We start from the raw sequence: 19,905 nt of genomic DNA, 5'->3' as shown, positions 1-19,905 counted from the left end.
AATAAAACTGAATAATAAAACAACAAGCGCCTAACTTTTACAAGTAGCCAAAATTTACATCGCTCTTATAACAGACTCAAATCAAATGTATGTTTTTATTATATTATAGTAATAATAATGACAGCAGCTCACCACTCAAAACACAGAATGCCGAGACTTGAACCAGCAACATTTTGGTTATAATGCAGCAGTTCTTACCTTGCACCATTCAAGAATATGTATTAGCTCTCTGTCAATTGACATTTGAGTTTGGGCTTGTAAGTCATTGACAGCAACAGGTAAATTGAATGATTTCTTTTCTTTGGTTATATTCTTGAATAAAAGCGCATGTGTTTATTTGATATTTGACCAAAGTCTTCACACATCATACACTTCACGCCATTATTAGTATAACATGGAAAAGTTTTTTCAGATGCTTCAAGTATTCTTTAAAAGATGAAAGAATAAAGAAACAAAGGAGAATAAAGTTAGAATGAAAATAAATCAATAACAAAGAGTAAAATATCTTTTTACTCTTTTACTGACACAAAACATATTGAAATGTTCTCTATAATCCCTGCATATCTAAGACTGCTCCAAAGATGCCCATCCTTATTTTAGTTTGCCTAAAGTTTATTGATAATTATAATAAAACATACCTTGCAACCTCCCAAAGACTGTTAAATATGAATTGCCGGGTTGTTGTAAAGCATCTTTGTGTTGTGGATCTGTAACATTGTCCTGACGATATCGTAAGAAAACTGAAGTCACTTTCATAAATCCTCTTGATGTTTGTCAAGGCACCATGTTTGGAAAAGATGCAAATGAAGAGATAAGGTGTAGAAGGTTGTTGTCTCCTTTCATTTCTTCATACTGCTTAAATAAACAACATGTGGCCCAAAATGTTTCTTCATTGAAACCATCTAGAAAACTAGAAGAAAGAAAAGGTAAGTAGGACAGAAAAACAACATAAATTTCAATATCACATTTTCATACAGAAGATGTAGTTCAAAGTACTCTAGAAGAAGTGAAAGAATAACTGTTACATAAAGAAAAAATATAAAAAGATAAGGAAATAATACAAATAAAGAAATAAAAGGTATTATTATAATTATTACATAATAATAAATACACCTTATTTCATATAGCACCTTTCCCATGCTCAAGGTGCTTTAATTAAATATTAAAAGGAAGAGTCCCTAACAGAGCTACACATATCTTATATCTCTGTTACGCATACAATACTTTTATTCTCCTCTTTCCTTTGCGTGTTTCATTTTAATAAGAGATGCTAATAGTGCTTCTCAGCAACCATTTTTATCTTTCACATGACTGACTCCATAAACAACTTTTGGTTGTCGATTACTGGACTGGTCTTTGTAAGAAATTTAAAGTTGAGGGGGCCCAAATAATCCTGACAGTTCACATATCAATGTAAAGGAGACAACTTGAAATAAATGGTGGTGCTGGAGCTATGTGAACAATACAAGTACATCTGGAACAAGAAAACACCTGGGCCTCATGTATAACGCTTTGCATAGAATTCACACTAAAACATGGCGTACGGACAAAACTAGAAATCTACATAAACAAAAAAATCAGATATATAAAGCATTATGTAAGCAAAGTTCTGACACTTTATAAATCCCAATGAATGTAAATTTTAATACACATGCATGCGCTTACAGCCACATACCCAACTCCTCCCAGAATTGGCCTATTTGAATATTCATATCAATATAAATAGCCTTTTCCATTCAGTGTTTTGTTAGCAAAAATGCAAAAGCACATGGAAAAAAGAATATCAGCAAATGTGAAATGGAGATGAGGAAAAAATATCATGTAGTGATTCAAGTAGTGGTATAAACAACAAAAGAAAATTGATGGACTGACACAGCATGCCATGGGCACCTAAAGTTCAAGATCAGTAAGTTGAACAGTGCCTGAAATAAAAAGTGGTTGCATATCAAAATCAACATGAAAAGACATGCTGCAAGTCACAACCCACCATCTGAGTGTCATATGGAAGCATATTAGGGCTACAGAGAAGAAAAAAAATACCAACACAGTGAAAAAGGGAGATGTTGAGATTAAAGTCAAAATGTCAACTTTAATCTTGAAATTTTCACTTTAATCTTGTAGTTAGTTTTTGCCAAGTAGAACACCATAAACTTTATCTTAAAATTGATGTTTAATTTCCTAGAGATTTTCAAGCCACATGATAACTAAAGTAGCATGTTAAATGCTTCATACTCTTAAGTGTTTCCTGACTCAGTTGTTAACCACTATGTGCTTCTGTAAACAGACTTTATCTTACACTGACAGGAGTGTGCAGGCAGTGATCACCACACAGAATATACTCTATTCATGATTTTACAGGTCTCTGAAATGCATTAAAGCAGGTATTAAACATGTGGGGCACAGTGGCACAACAATGGCGATGAGCTGGCCCAGTCCAGAGATTATTCCTGCCTCAGCATTATGATACTTTCTGGGATTGGGTGACCCTCATGGAATAATTTATAGCAACAGTACTGTCTCTGTCAAATGTACCAACTTCTCCTTCTGTTTTCTTTCTCCACTTAACCAGCTGCTACACAGTAAGTGTCTGTTATACATGTAAAAGCAGCTGTATCTAACATCAACGTAATCTTCAAAACTTTTAAGGAACATTGAAAAATCTTCATTATACATGTTTAATTATTCCATCTATCCATCTAGGATTGCACCAGCCCGAGCGAGGCAGGATCAATCCCTGGATGGGGTGCTAGCTCATTGCAGGGTGTATACAAGCACACATATAACACTATTAGTATCAATTTAGCATTACCAAATCCCCAATTCAACACTCTTTTGGAAGGAAACAGAAGCACACCGAAGAAACCCAACAGGAAAACATACAAACTTCAGGAAGGGGCTCCTGGGACATGACTCTCTAACAGCAAGGCGGCAGAACTTGACACACCATCATACCCCATATGTTTAATTATTAACTTTATACATTATTTAAATGAAGTTAACAATTTATCTGTAAAATTTAATATACATACTTTAATGCATCATAAAATGATATCAACTATACATCATAGTATTCTAACAGCACACAGCTTCAAGAGGATAGCTCTTGGAACTCAAAATCGACTTAGAAGCCAGTCATCATCATCTATAAATATGAGGCGCCTCTTCTAATTCTTCCATTTTATGATGTGTTCTAACAACACTAAAGCAATCATGGCAGTTAGAATAGTCTAGTCATTCCATGCAACATTATATTGTTACAGAATGATTGCAATCAAGTGAATAATATGTGTAAACAATATGGAATTAATTTTGGTGTATTTGATAAATCCCGGTCATGGATTAAATCTGAAAAGGAAAGGGAGACCACATAGAGACAGTAGCAGTGCTTTGTTGCTGGGTACTTCCTGTTAGCAAAACCAAGCAGAAACATGTATACACAAGGAGGGAGGCTGCCATGAAAATGTGCATGGCTTTATTGCAAGTTTAGTTTTAATACATTGTGAAGAGAGTGTAGAAATGGGCATACGCAACATTTTTGTGCATATGCACCATTTACACATGAGGCCCCTGGTGAGTGCTGAAGGGTGAACATGGTGATGGGACAATGTTGCCAGTCACACAACTAGAGGGAATGTTGAGGAAATAAAACTGAGATCTAATGAGATTAAATAAGAGGGACAGAATTGAAACCACCTTAAACAGGTTATTTACCGTATTGAAAATATCCAGTCCAGACAGTCTGACAAGAACTGAACAAAACTTTCAATTATGTCATTGTAGTCCAGTATGATGTTAACTTTATTTGAGAAACTTTTTATAAAGCCGCTCATTCTGTTTAGTGTCTCCTCTGTCCAGATTGGGTCTACGTGGAATTCATTTTACTGAGCCTCAAAGATTCAATGAAGTCCTCCTGGTTTCTACAGTCCACTATACATCTATAATGCCAAGTGTAGCTTATCCAGTCCTTTCTGTAAGGAGATAAAGACATTTCACATTACATTATTTTCTATCTAAATAACATTTCTGTAAAATGTCAGCATTGCATCTCTAACCTCTCTCTCTCTCATTTCTCCTAGGGCACGAAGTAGAAAATGGCCGACAGTGGGGTAACTCGCGTTGAAATCGTAATTGAGGAACTCCAAGCACTTGATGAAAAGATTCAGAAACTCCTGTCCCGACGGAAATACCTGAGAAATCTGAAGGCCCGGCTGTTGGATAAACCGTCCTTGCCATCTGGAACCGCGAAACATCAACCCAGCGTTGCCGACCTCACCCCCGCTCTCGTAGGAGCGCGCTGCTGACCTCGGTGGATTTCAGCTATGCAGGCGGGGTTCAAGGCCAGAGCACCTCCATCGCACAGGCGAGCATTTTATCTCAGAACCGGTTTGACCCTCTCCGCCCCCATTTCGCCTTCATCTCCTGGTGATGTATTAGTGGTAGGTGATTCCATCGTTAGAAACCTTAATGTCGCATGCCCTAATGCAAAATCGTTTGTTTCTTGTTTTCCGGTGCTCGTGTCCGAGATGTAATGAAACGTCGCCAGCAGTCTACGAGAAACACAAGGAGAGGGCAGTTGGATCAATCGTCTTGCATGCCGCGTAAACGATATAAGGCACCGACAATCAGAAATCCTGAAGGCTGACTTCGCAGCTTGATTAGAGACACGAAGGAGAGGACCCCATCGGCAAAGATCTTCGTTTCGGTCCACTACCTCTCGCCAGACGATCCAACGAGTACTACAGTCGTCTGCTAGGGTTGAACAACTGGCTACAGGGTTTCTGCAAGAAGAAGGATGTCGGTTTCATCAACAATTGGAATCTCTTTTTGGAAAAGCCGCGTCTCTTCAAGCGTGATGGCCTGCATCCGAACAGTTTCGCGCCGGGTCCTCTCCGAAAACATATCGAAGGTAATTCGTTTTTCTTGACTATCTATCTCTGCTCTTAACCCCTTCCGAAATAATACTGCTGTGCCAGGACATGATGAATGTTTAATAGAGTCTTCCGTTAAAGTTCACACCATTAATACTGTAATAAGCAATCTCAATGCACGTAGAAAACCTAGGAAATACGGCATAAACTCCAATAATCTAATTAAAATCACTATTTTAGAGGAACAATGTATTAAAACTATAAAACAGATCACAGATTAAACAAAAATATACACAGAGCGCTAATAATAATAATTTAGTTCCTATTCCAAATAACAATAACGCATAGTACTCATCTCTGCACCTCCAAACATTAAATATGGCACTATTAAATGTTAGAGCTTTAACTAACAAAACGTTTTTATCAACGATCTTATTAGTGATAAAAAATAGATCTTATTGCACTAAATGAAACATGGCTGAATTCAGATGCGCTCAGTTTTAATCGAATCTGCCTCCGGATTACAGTTTTACTCATTCAAACCGCCAGGGAAAAGGGGCGGATTGGCTAACATTTACTTGAGCCGATTAAAATGTAAAGATGTCAGTTTTGGTAAGTTCAAGTCCTTTGAGTATCTCGCCGTTGTTGTTCATGGAGATTCTCAAGTTCTAGTACTATCCGTGTATAGACCTCCTAAATATAACGCGCTTTTTGAGGAATTCTCTGACTTAATGTCAATTTTAATTACTAACTATGACACACTCCTAATAGTTGGCGACTTTAATTTTCATATAGATAATCAGTGTGATCTAAAAGTAAAAGAATTTATGAACCTCCTGGATTCTTTTGATTTGAGACAACTCATAAATCAGCCTACACATAAAGCAGGTCATACATTAGACTTAGTGATTACTAAAGGACTGAAAGTTGATATAAAACAGATCATTGATATTGGTCTATCAGACCATTTTCTTCTACTTTTTAATATAGAAATAATGATAAAAACACTCATGAGAAGCATATTGTTAAAAACGCTTCTTTGATTCGCAGCAGCTTTAAAACTTACAAACATTTTAAGCAATCAGTCCGTTTATAGTGCCAGCTATAATAGCGAGGACAATGTAAATAGTAAGGTGGAAAGATTTAATTCTAAAGTGAGAGCTGCTGTTGACATAGTTGCACCTGAAAAGACAGTGAAAAAATCTTCTAGCATTGTATACCATGGAAGACCCAAAGAGTGTCTGATTTAAAGAGAACATGCCGTAGAGCTGAGCGTCAATGGAGGAAGACTAAACTTACTATCCACCACGAAATATTAAAAGTCAAAATAACAGAATACAATAACACTGTCCGTCTTGAGAGACGCTGCTATTTCTCAAGATTATAAATAACAATGCTAGTAATCCCAGAGTCTTATTTTCAACAATTGATCACCTACTAAACCCAGGTAGCTCAAAGGAATGCCTCCTAAGTGCTTCCAGTGAAACCTGTGAGGCTGTCGCTGTATTTTCAATCAAAAATTAATGATATTAGAAATAACATAGTATATCTCCCCAACACTAAGGATCCCCTAAACCCCAACATCCTGTTATAAACAAATTAAACTCTTTCACTAGGATAGATTTACCTGATTTACAAAAAATAATATCTCAATTAAAACCCTCCACCTGCCCTTGACCCGATACCAACAAGGTTTTTCAAAGAAGTATCAGGCGTGCTAATTGATAATGTTCTTGACATAGTAAATTCGTCACTAGATACTGGGGTCTTCCCAGACTGTCTTAAGACTGCTGTAGTTAAACCCCTACTTAAGAAACATAATCTTGACCCTCGCTCTTGAAAATTTTAGACCCATCTCTAACCTGCCTTCTTAAGTAAAGTTCTAGAGAAGGCAGTCATTATGCAGTTAAATGACCACCTAAATAAACATGCTATTCTTGATAAATTTCAGTCAGGTTTTAGAACAAATCACAGCACAGAAACTGCACTCGTTAAAGTAGTAAATGACTTGGGGTAAATGCAGACAGAGGCCATTTATCTGTTCTCATCCTCTTAGATCTGAGTGCTGCATTTGACACCATTGATCACAACATTCTTAGAAATCGCCTTAGTCAATGGGTGGGCCTCTCTGGCAGTGTCTTAAATTGGTTTGAATCCTACCTGACAGGGAGAAAATATTTTGTTAGTTGTGGGATTTACAACTCAAGACACATGATATCCAATATGGTGTTCCACAAGGCTCTATCCTGGGTCCGCTGTTATTCTCAATCTACATGCTTCCGTTAGGTCAGATTATCTCAGGGCACAACGTGAGCTACCACAGCTATGCTGATGACACACAGCTGTACTTATCAATAGCACCTGATGACCCGATTCTATTGATTCACTAACACAATGTCTGACTAGTATCTCAGAATGGATGAATAGTAATTTTCTCAAGTTAAATAAAGAGAAAACTGAAATTTTAGTGATCAGCAATAATGGATACAATGAGGCTATTAGAAATAAACTGGATACATTAGGATTAAAAGTCAAGACGGAGGTAAAAAGCTTAGGGGTGATTGTTGACTGTAATCTGAATTTTAAATCACATATTAATCAGATCATTAGGACAGCATTTTTCACTTAAGAAACATAAGTAAAGTTAGACCTCTTATATCACTGAAAGATGCTGAGAAATTAGTTCACGCGCTTGTTTTCAGTCGACTAGATTACTGTAACGCACTCCTCTCAGGACTACCCAAAAAGATATAAATCGTTTGCAACTAGTGCAGAATGCAGCTGCTAGAATCCTAACTAGGAAAAGAAAATCAGAACACATTTCTCCAGTTTTGATGTCAGTACACTGGTTACCTGTGTCATTCAGAATTGACTTTAAAATTCTGCTTATGGTTTATAAAGCCTTAAATAATCTCCCCCATCTTATATATCGGAATGTCTGACACCTTATATTCCAAATCGTAACCTCAGATCCTCAAATGAGTGTCTCCTTAGAATTCCAAGAACAAAACTTAAAAGAAGTGGTGAGGCGGCCTTCTGCTGTTATGCACCTAAAATCTGGAATAGCCTGCCAATAGGAATTCGCCAGGCTGATACAGTAGAGCACTTTAAAACACTGCTGAAAACACATTACTTTAACATGGCCTTTTATAACTTCATTTTAATCGTAATTTAACTTAATCCTGATACTCTGTATGTTCAATTCATCATAACAACTATTCATGGTGGCTCTAAAATCGGTACTGACCCCTACTCTCTTTTCTGTTTCTTTTTCCGTTTCTTTGTGGTGGTGGCCTGCGCCACCTCCACCTACTCAAAGCTTCATGATGCTCCAACAATGATGGACGGATTAAAAGGAAGAAGTCTACGTGACCATCATCATCATCAAGCCCTTCCGTGAGAACCCTAAATCCAAAGAGGACTGTTTCATTTATGTTAGGTAGAATGCCCAGAGGGGACTGGGCGGTCTCATGGTCTGGAATCCCTACAGATTTTATTTTTCTCCAGCCGTCTGGAGTTTTTGTTTTTCTGTCCCCTGGCCATTGAACCTTACTCTTATTCGATGTTAATGTTGATTTATTTTTTATAATTATGTCTTTCATTTTTCTATTCTTTAATATGTAAAGCACTTTGAGCTACTGTTTGTATGAAAATGTGCTATATAAATAAATGTTGTTGTTGTTGTTGTTATTGGTCACACTGAGCCACTGCAGTTTCCTTTTAAAAAGTATAACATCAGTGTGCTTTAATTATTTTATTTTACAAAGGGACACATGTTCAAAACCAAATACAAACTGAATAATATACTGAATTAAACCTCCAAACTTGAAATTTTGTAAATAATTGTATGCAGACCGCTATGTTTTTCTGTTTTTTAATTTGTAAAAAGTTTACAAAGGAGAGATAAAGAGGACTTAAGGACAACATTAACAAGCTACCAGCAGAACACCAGATGTGTATTGTGGGCAAAAAGGCAGAATGTGGCAAGACATTCTATCCTTTACTTTATCTAAATTGGAAACGATTTGCTAAAATGCTAGCTGGCTCCATATCCATAGGTGTACATGTAAGATACAGATAATGGTAGCAGACTTGTTTTACTGAATATTACTATTTCAACTAGAACATTTCTTGCCTTTCAATTCCATGTCACTTATTTGTATATTTGTTGAAATCAAGTACAACTCTTAATTATTGTGGCATAATCTACTAATAAAAATATGTATTTACCATTTGTAGTTAATGCATTTACACTTCTGGGTTGTTCCCAGTTATTTAATACACTCCACTTATGCATATGCACACTGTGTATCAAAGCACAGCTCTATGGAAGTGGTGTCTACATAATCATCCATTCCATGGGGATAAGCCATTAATGGTTATAAGTTAAGGAAATTGGATTTTGTTTTTTAAATTATCCAGATACAATAACACTGTTTTAGTTGTAATATTTGAGGAGGAGTTTGTTTTCTTTTATTAAAGTAGGATAATTGTTTAATTAATATAAATTAGTTTGTCCTGGCAGGGTGGAGATAAAGACATAGAGAGAACTCCTATGGGAAAGAATGTGTTTAGTGAGACCTAACCCTCAGTGTGAGAGGTATTCTAATATATCTTATGTAAATATTCTGTTTTGTTAAGTCATGTTGTTTTTGTGAGAGCACCTGTAAACAAATCTTTCTGCACTGACGTGCTGGAGTGGTGAGGCCATATTTTTGAGAACTTACCAAACAAAACACTCAAGATTTTTAATAAATGTGACAGGAATAGTTACTGCATTTTATCAGACTATTTTCAAACAAAAACTCCCTCTCAGTTCAGTTGCTGTTTTCTGCAAAATGGAGCTTTTAATTTAGCTGCTGCTTTTCTAAAACTATTGCAAAGAACACCACTCAGATGCTGCCTGATAAAGTATGGACTTTTGCAAGAAGAGTTTCTGTCTGTCTCTTTCTAAAATGGACACTTTCATGAAGCTCTTGCTTAGCCTCTGAACTCCTGATAAAAAGTCTTTCTTTTCAAGAAGATTTTTGTTGTTGTTTTTGATTAAAGATATATAATCTGCAAATGAAGAACTGGACTATTTTAGGATTGTCATCAGGGATTGAATGAAGACTGCATGAACCCACCCAGTTTGTGCAATAATTTGTATTGTTTATATTTACTGCTATCGGTTTGATATAAATAAATATATCTTTAAGTGAAACCTTAACCTGGTGTATTTGTCTGATTGCATCTGATTAGATGATTAAACAGAATGCAGCCATGAGAGTTAAAAGCTCAAGGCACCTTCAGGCATCTTTGAAATACAAACCTCAGTTTTATCTGTTGATGGTGTCCCAACTAGAAAAAGATGTTTAAACATTTATTACCACCCATCAGGATTATGTTATTCCATTAAGTTAGGTTGTTATATAATGAAGCTCCTACCTTTTTTGTTTTTATCTGTGAAACACAATATCTTATTTTTCAGCTTCCTGGCATAAAAGACACAACTCAAGACCAGTTGGTCTGCTTGGAATGTGAATAACTGTTGTAAAAATTATATCTCTCATTCAATCTTGTGCTATACCTTTTGGCAGAAAGATTATCCCCACAGTATTATATTGTCTTTTACTTTTTGCAAGTATGAATACAATCAACAGCATGATCAGATTGACAACATGTAGCATCAACATTAACATTACAATGTAATTTAGATTACAAAACTAAACCTACTAAAGACACATCACACTTTGCTTGAAAGGAATTGAGATATTTGGCAGTTTCAAAATAGGGCAAAGTGATTATTGTAAAAGAAAAGACTACAAGTTGAAGGTGATGTTAAATGGAACAGAAAAAGTCAAAGTTGGGAAAAGGCATGGATCAAAACCAGAAATCTTTGAGTAGAAAACAGTTGTCAAAAAGCAAAACAAAGCTAATAGTTAAAAGGACAAGACAAAGAATCAAAACCAAAAAGTCTCTAACTCATATTTTTCCTTCTAAATTATACAAAGCAAATGTTTTTCAGACATTTTACTGATTCACTCAGAAACTGAGAATTGAAGTAACTGGGCACAGATGTTTTATAGATGATGTTCATGTACTACTGTATGTTATTTACAGTCGGAAATGGGATCCAGATGACAAATGACATTGTAGCCTGCAGAAATTAAAAGAAACAGAGAATGGCATCCAGAACATTAGATGAGCATATTTTAATGTTTATAATTTAAATAATTAATCATAGGGTGGCATGGTGGCACAGTGGTAGCACTGCTGCCTCACAGTTAGGAGACTCAGGTTCTCTTCCCGTGTCCTCTCTGTGTGAAGTTTGCATGTTCTCCCATGTTTGCATGGGTTTTCGACGGTGCTTCGGTTTCCTCCCACAGTCCAAAGACATGCAGGTTAGGTCAATTGGCGATTCTAAATTGGCCCTAGTGTGTGGCTGTGTGTGTGTGTGTGTGTGTGTGTCCTGTGGTGGGCTGGCCCTGCCCGAGATTGGTTCCCTGCCTTGCACCCTGTGTTGGCTCGGATTGGCTCCAGCAGACCCTCGTGACCCTGTAGTTAGGATATAGCAGGTTGGGAAATGGATGGATGGATAATTAATAATACAAAATAGCATAAAACTCTGTTATTCTGATTTTTTATATGCTTATCAGCACAAAAATATATGAATTAGATTTTCTGATTAAAACAGAGTAACAAATAAAAAGTCTTAGATAAAACATTTTAAGATTTCTACTTTCAAAAATATAATAATAATAATAATAATAATAATAATAATAATAATAATAATAATAATAATAATAAATTTCCAAGGTCTACCACCTTGTCATGGTAATGGGGCTTGCAAGTCCTTACAATCCTTAGAGTGATGCCAGTAGGAGCTTTATGCTCTTGATAGAGTCACCTGTGCAGAAAGGTTGTGGGGAAGAGGCCATACTAAAGATAGATCACTACCCACCCAGAAGAGATATTAAATATAAAAAATGTTTTTATCAATAGATGGTATTCATACTGTCTCAGTCATCACCTAGGATAAAAAGGAGGTGGAGGTCCACATTCAAAACTGAGCTACAGTCTCCCTTGGTTACTGGTGGTGAAAGCAGCACTGGCCCAAGTCTGGTTAATGCAATGGTCACACCATGGAGTGGTAGGCTAACTAGACCACCAGACACAAACTGTTGTCTGTTTCAGGGACCCCAAGTCCCTGACCACTAAAGAAGATAAGATTTGCCAGTGAATGCAATTAACAAAATATCGCAACAACTTCATCATATGTACATATTATACAGTTACAGAATTAAAAGAGAAATAACATATTACAGACACAAATCACACACAGCTTTTACATTGAACTATGTGAACATACAAGCCACAGAACAAAGATCAGTACTAAACTATCCTACAAATCACCTCATCTCACAGACAAGAATCGAACAAATAAAATAGGAACTTGCTGCTAACGCATAGAGACATATATAGGAAATACTGACGGTATAGCATATAGATTATATCATCCTCCGCTCCCACCTTCTCCTGGTATGCAAACTGGTCTTCATCACATGTGACATCAGAGCAACAGGCCAGAAGTCATTCAGCTCACTAGGTAGGACGTGATACCATTAACAATGTGGATACACCAACAACTGATACTGTCACCAATGAACTCACTGAGATACTTCTATACAAACTGACAGAGGACACAGAGAGAACACTCATTCAATGCACAGATAAAGACTCCACTCAGTGTCCTGTTATACCAAAACCACTGAACAACTCTGGGCACCAAGAAGGAAATCAAAATGGCACTATAGGAGAACTTGAACTGTTTTTAACAATGTCAAAAACACAACTAATCAAAGATCATTTGATTCCTTGGTCTCATAAATCCCAAAACAATACTCTAAAAAACTTTTAAAAGACCAAAAAAAAAAAAGCTGAAAAAATAAACATTTAAATAAATAAACATTTAAACTTGACTAAAAGTCAAATCATGGCATAAGCAGATCATAACCTGGTTCTGCTTCAGCCTCAATACAAACCAAGAGTGAGGGTCCTACCTACAACCACACGCCATTCAGGAAGTGGTCCCGGAGGCAGAGCAGGCTCTGAGAGACTGGAACTACAGACTGGGATATCCTGCTGGGGTCACATAGTGAGAACATTGAAGAGGCTGTTGAATGCACAACTGATTACATCAACTTCTGTATGGACATTGTGTTCAGCAATATAGGGGCACCGCAGAACTGTACTTTCTCCGTCCTGTTCAATCTATATACATCAGACTTCCAATATGACTTGGAGTCCTGCCACGCGTGCAAAAGTTTGCTGATGACGCTGCTATGGTGGGCTGCATCAGGAGTGGGCAGGAGGAGGAGTACAGGAAGCTAATCAAAGACTTTGTTAAATGGTGCGACTCAAACCACTTACACCTTAACACCAGCAAGACCAAGGAGCTGGTGGTGGATTTTAGGAGGCCCAGGCCCTCATGGACCCTGTGATCATCAGAGGTGACTGTGCAGAGGGTGCAGACCTATAAATATCTGGGAGTGCAGGTGGATGACAAATTGGACTGGACTGCCAATACTGATGCTCTATGTAAGAAAGGTCAGAGCAGAATATACTTTCTGAGAAGGTTGGTGTCCTTCAACATCTGTAGTAAGATGCTGTAGATGTTCTACCAGACGGTTGTGGCGACTGCCCTCTTCTACGCTGGTGGTGTGCTGGGGTGGCAGCATAAAGATGAAATACCTCACGCCTGACAAACTTGTTAAGAAGGCAAGCTCTATTGTAGGATTAAAGTTGGACAGTTTAACATCTGTGGCAGAGCGATGGGCATTAAGCAAACTCCTGTCAATCATGAAGAATCCACTGCATCCACTGAACAGTGTCATCTCCAGGCAGAGGAGTAGCTTCAGTGACAGACTTTTGTCACCGTCCTGCTCCACTGACAGACTGAGGAGATCGCTCCTCCCCACACTATGCGACTCTTCCATTCCACCCGGGGAGTAAATGTTAACATTACTCAAAGTTATTGTCTGCTTTTTATTTTTATTTTTTCATTTTTATTACTATTTAATTGAATATTGTTTCTTTGTATCAGTATACTGCTGCTGGATTATGTGAATTTCCCCATGGGATTAATAAAGTATCTATCTATCTATCTAAGCTGAATGCAAAAAATGTATACAATACAATACAATAAAAACACACATAAGCAGAGCATAATGCACAGATGAAGGCCTGATGTGAACAAGAAGATTTAACTTTTCTCAGCCATTGGAATGTCTTTCACTGTAAACATTTCCTTAACCAAGACATGAACCACATCACATAAGAGAAATGGACAAACATTCTAAGGGCTAGAATCTTCAGTAAAGTACGAGATATTCAAACTAGATTGTGTGGAGGTAAAAACTGAAGAAGATGCAATAAAACAGTCAACTCGACCTAATGAAAATTCATTATTTCCTCATTTAAAATGTTTACTCCTTAATGCAAGAAGCATTAGAAATAAAATGCATGAATTAGAGGTGACAATATTGACTTGGGACTCTGGTATTGTAAGAATGACAGAGTCATGGATAAATGAGAGTGATGGAGGGAACATGTCAGAATCACTACAGGTTAAGCTAGTAAGGAAGAAAGGCAAAGATCTGTGGCTCATGTATGAAGGGCTGCATTACACTCCATTTCCTTGCTCAAATCGCAATAAATAAACCTACACTTGGCGTAAAGCCATGCACATTTCCACGGTACTCGTACCCTGTCGCACGCAAGTTCTGCGCTCTGTGTTGCAAACTGGCGGCATCCAGCATCAAAGCAGTGCTACTGTTTCTGTGTAGTTACCCTTTCTTTTTAGATCCACATTCCTGATGCGGCTTTATAAATACACTGAAATTAACTGCATATCGCCTATTAGTTTAAAATCTGATTGTAATTAACCTGTAACAATATAATGGTCCACAGACTGGTCAAGCTACTCTAAATACAATAGCTACTTTAGCATTGTTACTCTTACTGCACCTTCTTCTTTCAGCTCCTCCGTTAGGGGTTGCCACATTGATTGTCTTTTCCATATTCCTCTCACTGCACCACTCGGAATATTTATATCACTGTATCCGAAAGTGGGAAATCACAGCTCAGAAGCTGATTGGAAAGAGAATTATCAGTATACAGCATCAAGCACACGCTGCCTCAGCTATGCTGCATATTGATCTGCTCTCATACAGCAAATGCTTCAGAGTCTTTCCTGTACGGACCTCAGAGTTCACAAACAATTTCATCTCAAGAACTCTAAACGCACTCCATCAGTCCATCAAGTGCTCCTTGTAGAACTGTTAGTACTTATTAGTAAAACCACATCACTGTAAACTTGCACTACAGTTATAATATTACACAACCTGAGCCACTTTATAAAGTGCGATTTACATATGATGACGATATCACTTTTAAGATGAAATGCAGCAAAATATGTTTATTATATTATACAGAAAAACTTTTACTTCATTTAAATAATCTATATTGTTAATAAATAAACATGTGAGGACACGGTGCAAGAGTGCTAGTGAGGAGCTGGCGTTCCATTCATGGATTATTCCTGCCTCACGCTGTATTCTTCTAAACATGTACTATGAAAATATTTCAATATTCCTTAAAAATTTTGAAGAATCGTGATCTAAGTTTACAGATGGCTTAACGCTCTATTACAGAGCTGATTGTGTGGTGATTGGGTATTTGGAGAAAGAAAAGGAAGGACAGGAATTGGAGGTTAGTACATTTGAAAAGACAGTACTGTTGCAATAAATTATTTCATCAAAGGTCGCACATGACGCAGCAAGCATCTTGCGTGAGGCAGGAACAATCACTGCGCCACCGTGTTTCCATGTGTGCTTTAACTCCTATCATCATGAAAATGATATCACGTATACATCTCAGTATTTTAATTATTCAGAGAGTTGTAATATCATGAATGTAATGGATTCTGTGTCCTGTCAGAGGAAGAGAAAGCCTGTTTAAGAAGCACGTAGTATTTCACACACATAGAGCACATAGAAGAACATGCACAACAGAATGATGTTACACTTGGCAGGGGAGAAGATGAAGTAACTCAGGTTGTTATCCCATGAAACCCTCATCAACCAGCTAAACAAGTTAATACCCACAATAAATCAGACTCAGTCCAAAATGGCCTATCTGATTAAACATCATCATTGTCCAGACCTACATTAAAGAAATCAAGATAACAATTAACAATACAGCAATATAAAGAATTAATATGCTGCTTTTACTATGCTAATAATGACAAAGATTAAAGGTGGCATTATGAAAGCTACAAATCCTGTTTAGAGCAAAAAACATAGACATCTTCACAAACATGAACCCTAAAACATTGGTCACTCAACCGGGTTCAAAGTCAACAAAAAGAGGATCACCAAGATTGAACTTGAACAAATTCAGGCTGATGTCAAATGAACACTCCAAACAGAAGCCTCAGATACCTGCAATACTCTGATATATACAGCCACAACCGTAACAGTTGAACTGGAACAGTAAGTAACATCAGTGAGCAACATTGATGAGAAAGCACTGGTGATGGAGCAGCATATCAATCAAAAACTGCTCGATATAAAGAGCTTAAGACTATGTAGTCATAACACAGCAACAGGATGCACAAACCAGTGTGTCTTTGGGCCGGTCCCAAGTCCGGATAAACGGGAGGTTATGTCAGGAATGGCATCCGTGTAAAATTTTGCCAAATCAATATGCGGACAACAATACAAATTTCCATACCGGATCAGTCGAGCCCCGGGTTAACAATGACCACCACCAGTACTGTTAGTCAACAGGGTGCTGGCGGAAATTGGGCTACTGTTGGCCGAAGAAGAAGGAGAAGAAGAGGGGGGAGATGTGTCTGGAGTCAGGAGGAGAGGAGGAAGGTAAAGAGAGTGGAACTGAGGGTAGGAACTTTGAATGTTGGCAGCATGACTGGCAAGGGGAGAGAGTTAGCAGATATGATGGAGAGAAGGAAGGTTGATATATTGTGCATGCAAGAGACTAAATGGAAGGAGAGTAAGGCCGGGTGGATCAGAGGTGGATTTAAATTGTTCTATTATGGTGTGGATGATAGGAGAAATGGGGTAGGATTTATTCTGAAGGATCAGCATGTCAAGAGTGTTTGGAGGTGAAAAGAGTGTCAAGCAGAGTGAGGATGATGAAGCTGGACATTGGAGGTGTGATGATGAATGTTGTTAGTGCATATGCCCTGCAAATTAGGTGTGCATTGGATGAGGAAGAAGATTTTTGGAGTGAGTTGGATGAAGTGATGAACAGTGTAACCAAGGGAGAAAGAGTGGTGATTGGAGCGGATTTCAATGGACATGTTAGGGAAGGAAACAGTGGAGACGAGGAAGTGGTGGGTAGGTGTCAAGGAGAAGAATGAAGAAGGTCAGAGGATAGTGGATTTTTCCAAAGAGATGGACATGGCTGTGGTGAATACGTATTTTAAGAAGAGGGAGGAACATAGGGTGACATACAAGAGTGGAGGAAGATACACACAGGTAGATGATATCCTAAGTAGAAGAGCCAATCTGAAGGAGATTGAAGACTGCAAAGTGGTGGCAGGGGAAATTGTAGTTAAGCAGCATAGGATGGTGGTCTGTAGGATGACGTTGGAGATCAAGAAGAGGCAGGGAGTGAGGGCAGAGCCAAGGAGCAAATGGTGGAAGTTGAAAAGGAAGACTGCAAGGCTGAGTTTAGGGAGGTGGTGAGACAAGAACTGGGTGGTAGTGAAGAGTTACCAGACAGCTGGGAAACTACAGCAGATGTAGTAAGGGTGACAGCAAGAAGGGTGCTTGGCGTGACATGTAGAAAGAGAAGGGAGGAAAAGGAAACCTGGTGGTGGAATGAGGAAATACAGGAGAGTATACGAGGAAAAGGATGGCAAAGAAGAAGTAGGATAGTCAGAGAGATGCAGAAAGTAGACAAGAGTACAAGAAGATAAGGTGTAAGGTGAAGAGAGAGAGATGGCGAAGGCTAAAGAAAAAGCGTATGATGAGTTGTATGAGAGGTTGGACACTAAGGAGGGAAAAAGGACCTGTGGGCTAGACAGAGGGCCTGAGCTGGAAAAATGACCAGCAGGTTAGGGTGATAAAGTATAAAGATGGAAACATACTCACAAGCGAGGAGAGTGTGTTGAGCAGATGGAAAGAGTACTTTGAGAGGCTTATGAATGAAAATAATGAGGTTGGATGATGTGGAGACAGTCAATCAGGAAGTGCAACAGATTAGCAAAGAGGAAGTAAGGACAGCTATGATGAGGATGAAGAATGGAAAAGCCATTGGTCCAGATGGCATGCCTGTGGAAGCATGGAGGTGTTTAGGAGAGATGGCAGTGAGGTTTTTAATCAGGTTGTTTAATGGAACCTTAAGAAGTGAGAGGATGCCTCAGGAGTGGAGAAGAAGTGTACTGGTGGGTCAATATTTAAGAATAAGGGGATGTGCAGGACTGTAGAAACTACAGGGGCATAAAATTGATGAGTCACAGCATCAAGTTATGAGAAAGAGTAGTGGAAGCTTGGTTAAGAAGTGAGGAGATGATTAGTGAGCAGCAGGATGGATTCATGCCAAGGAAGAGCACCACAGATGTGATGTTTGCTCTGAGGGTGTTGATGGAGAAGTAGAGCGAAGGCCAGAAGGAGTTGCATTGGACCTGGAGAAAGCAAATGACAGGGTGACTGAGAGGAGCTGTGATATCGTATGATGAAGATGGGAGTGGCAGAGAAATATGTAAGAGTTGTACAGGATATGTACGAGGGAAGTGTGACAGTGGTGTGGTCTGGGGTAGGAGTGACGGAGGTGGGATTACATCAGGGATTGACTGAGCCCTTTCTTATTTGCAATGGTGATGGACAGGCTGACAGATGAGATTAGACAGAGTCCCCGTGGACTGTGATGCTTGCTGATGACATTGTGATATGTAGCGATAGTAGGGAGCAGGTTGAGGAGACCCTGGAGAGGTGGAGATATGAGAGAAATGAAGGTCAGTAGGACCACCAAGACAGAATACATGTGTGTGAAATGGAATGGTGAGGATGAGGGGAGTAGAGTTGGTGAATGTGGATGAATTTAAATACTTGAGATCAACAGTACAGAGTAATTGGGATTGTGGACGAGAGGTGAAAAGAGATCGCAGGCAGAGTGGAGTGGGTTGAGAAGAGTGTCAGGAGTGATTTGTGAATGATGGGTATCAGCAAGAGTGAAAGGGAAGGTCTACAGGACGGTAGTGAGAGCAGCTATGTTATTTGGGTTGGAGACGGTTGTACTGACCAGAAAGCAGGAGACAGAGCTGGAGGTGGCAGAGTTAAAGATGCTAAGATTTGCATTGGGTGTGATGAGGTTGGACAGGATTAGAAATGGAGAACATTAGAGGGTCAGCTCAAGTTGGATGGTTGGGAGACAAAGTCAGAGAGGCAAGATTGCTTTGCTTTGGAGATGTGCAGAGGAGAGATGCTGAATATATTGGGAGAAGGATGCTAAGGATAGAGTTTCCAGGGAAGAGGAAAAGAGGAGGTTTATGGATGTGGTGAGAGAGGACATTCAGGTGATGGGTGTAACAGAACAAGATGACGAGGACAGAAAGATACTGTATGGAAGAAGATGATCTGCTGTGGCGACCTCTAACAGGGGCAGCCGAAAGAAGAAGAAGAAGACTATGTAATCATAAGAAACTGAACAAGGTTAAACTCACTAGAGCTGTAAGGTATCAGATCACTTTAGTCAACATCACTTTAGTGACAATTGCCCAAGGTATCTTCTTGAACCTCAGTTAAATCAACCAGCTTATTTATGCAGTGAGATTAAAGAGACAACAATGGAAAAGACTGCTCATAAAGAACCAGCATGGAAGAAAACTATTCAGGAAACAATAGAATCATACATGAAAGATCTTGCTGTGATAAATGAATCCAAAAAGTAGTGCCAACACACCAAGGGCCTCATGTATGCTGTATAATGTCTTGCATAGAATTCACACTAAAACATGGCAAACACACAG

At 38.5% G+C, this 19,905-nt stretch overlaps 1 protein-coding gene across 1 annotated transcript in view; it reads right to left on the bottom strand.

Annotated features, from left to right (window-relative positions):
* Positions 1–725: 725 nt before the first annotated feature.
* The window catches only part of LOC120522452, a 105,855-nt gene continuing 86,675 nt past the window's right edge, over positions 726–19,905 (bottom strand). Inside the window, exons 9-10 of the mRNA XM_039743384.1 lie at positions 3,712–3,968; positions 726–910 (exon numbers count right to left, since the gene is read on the bottom strand). The gene's annotated coding sequence lies outside the window, so the exon portion shown is untranslated. The remainder of the gene's footprint in view (positions 911–3,711; positions 3,969–19,905) is intronic.

The sequence above is a fragment of the Polypterus senegalus genome, unplaced genomic scaffold (genome assembly GCF_016835505.1).
Source record: "Polypterus senegalus isolate Bchr_013 unplaced genomic scaffold, ASM1683550v1 scaffold_5094, whole genome shotgun sequence".
Lineage (NCBI taxonomy): Eukaryota > Metazoa > Chordata > Cladistia > Polypteriformes > Polypteridae > Polypterus > Polypterus senegalus.
The sequence above is the reverse complement of the archived record's forward strand: the minus strand, read 5'-3'. Positions and strand labels throughout refer to the sequence as shown.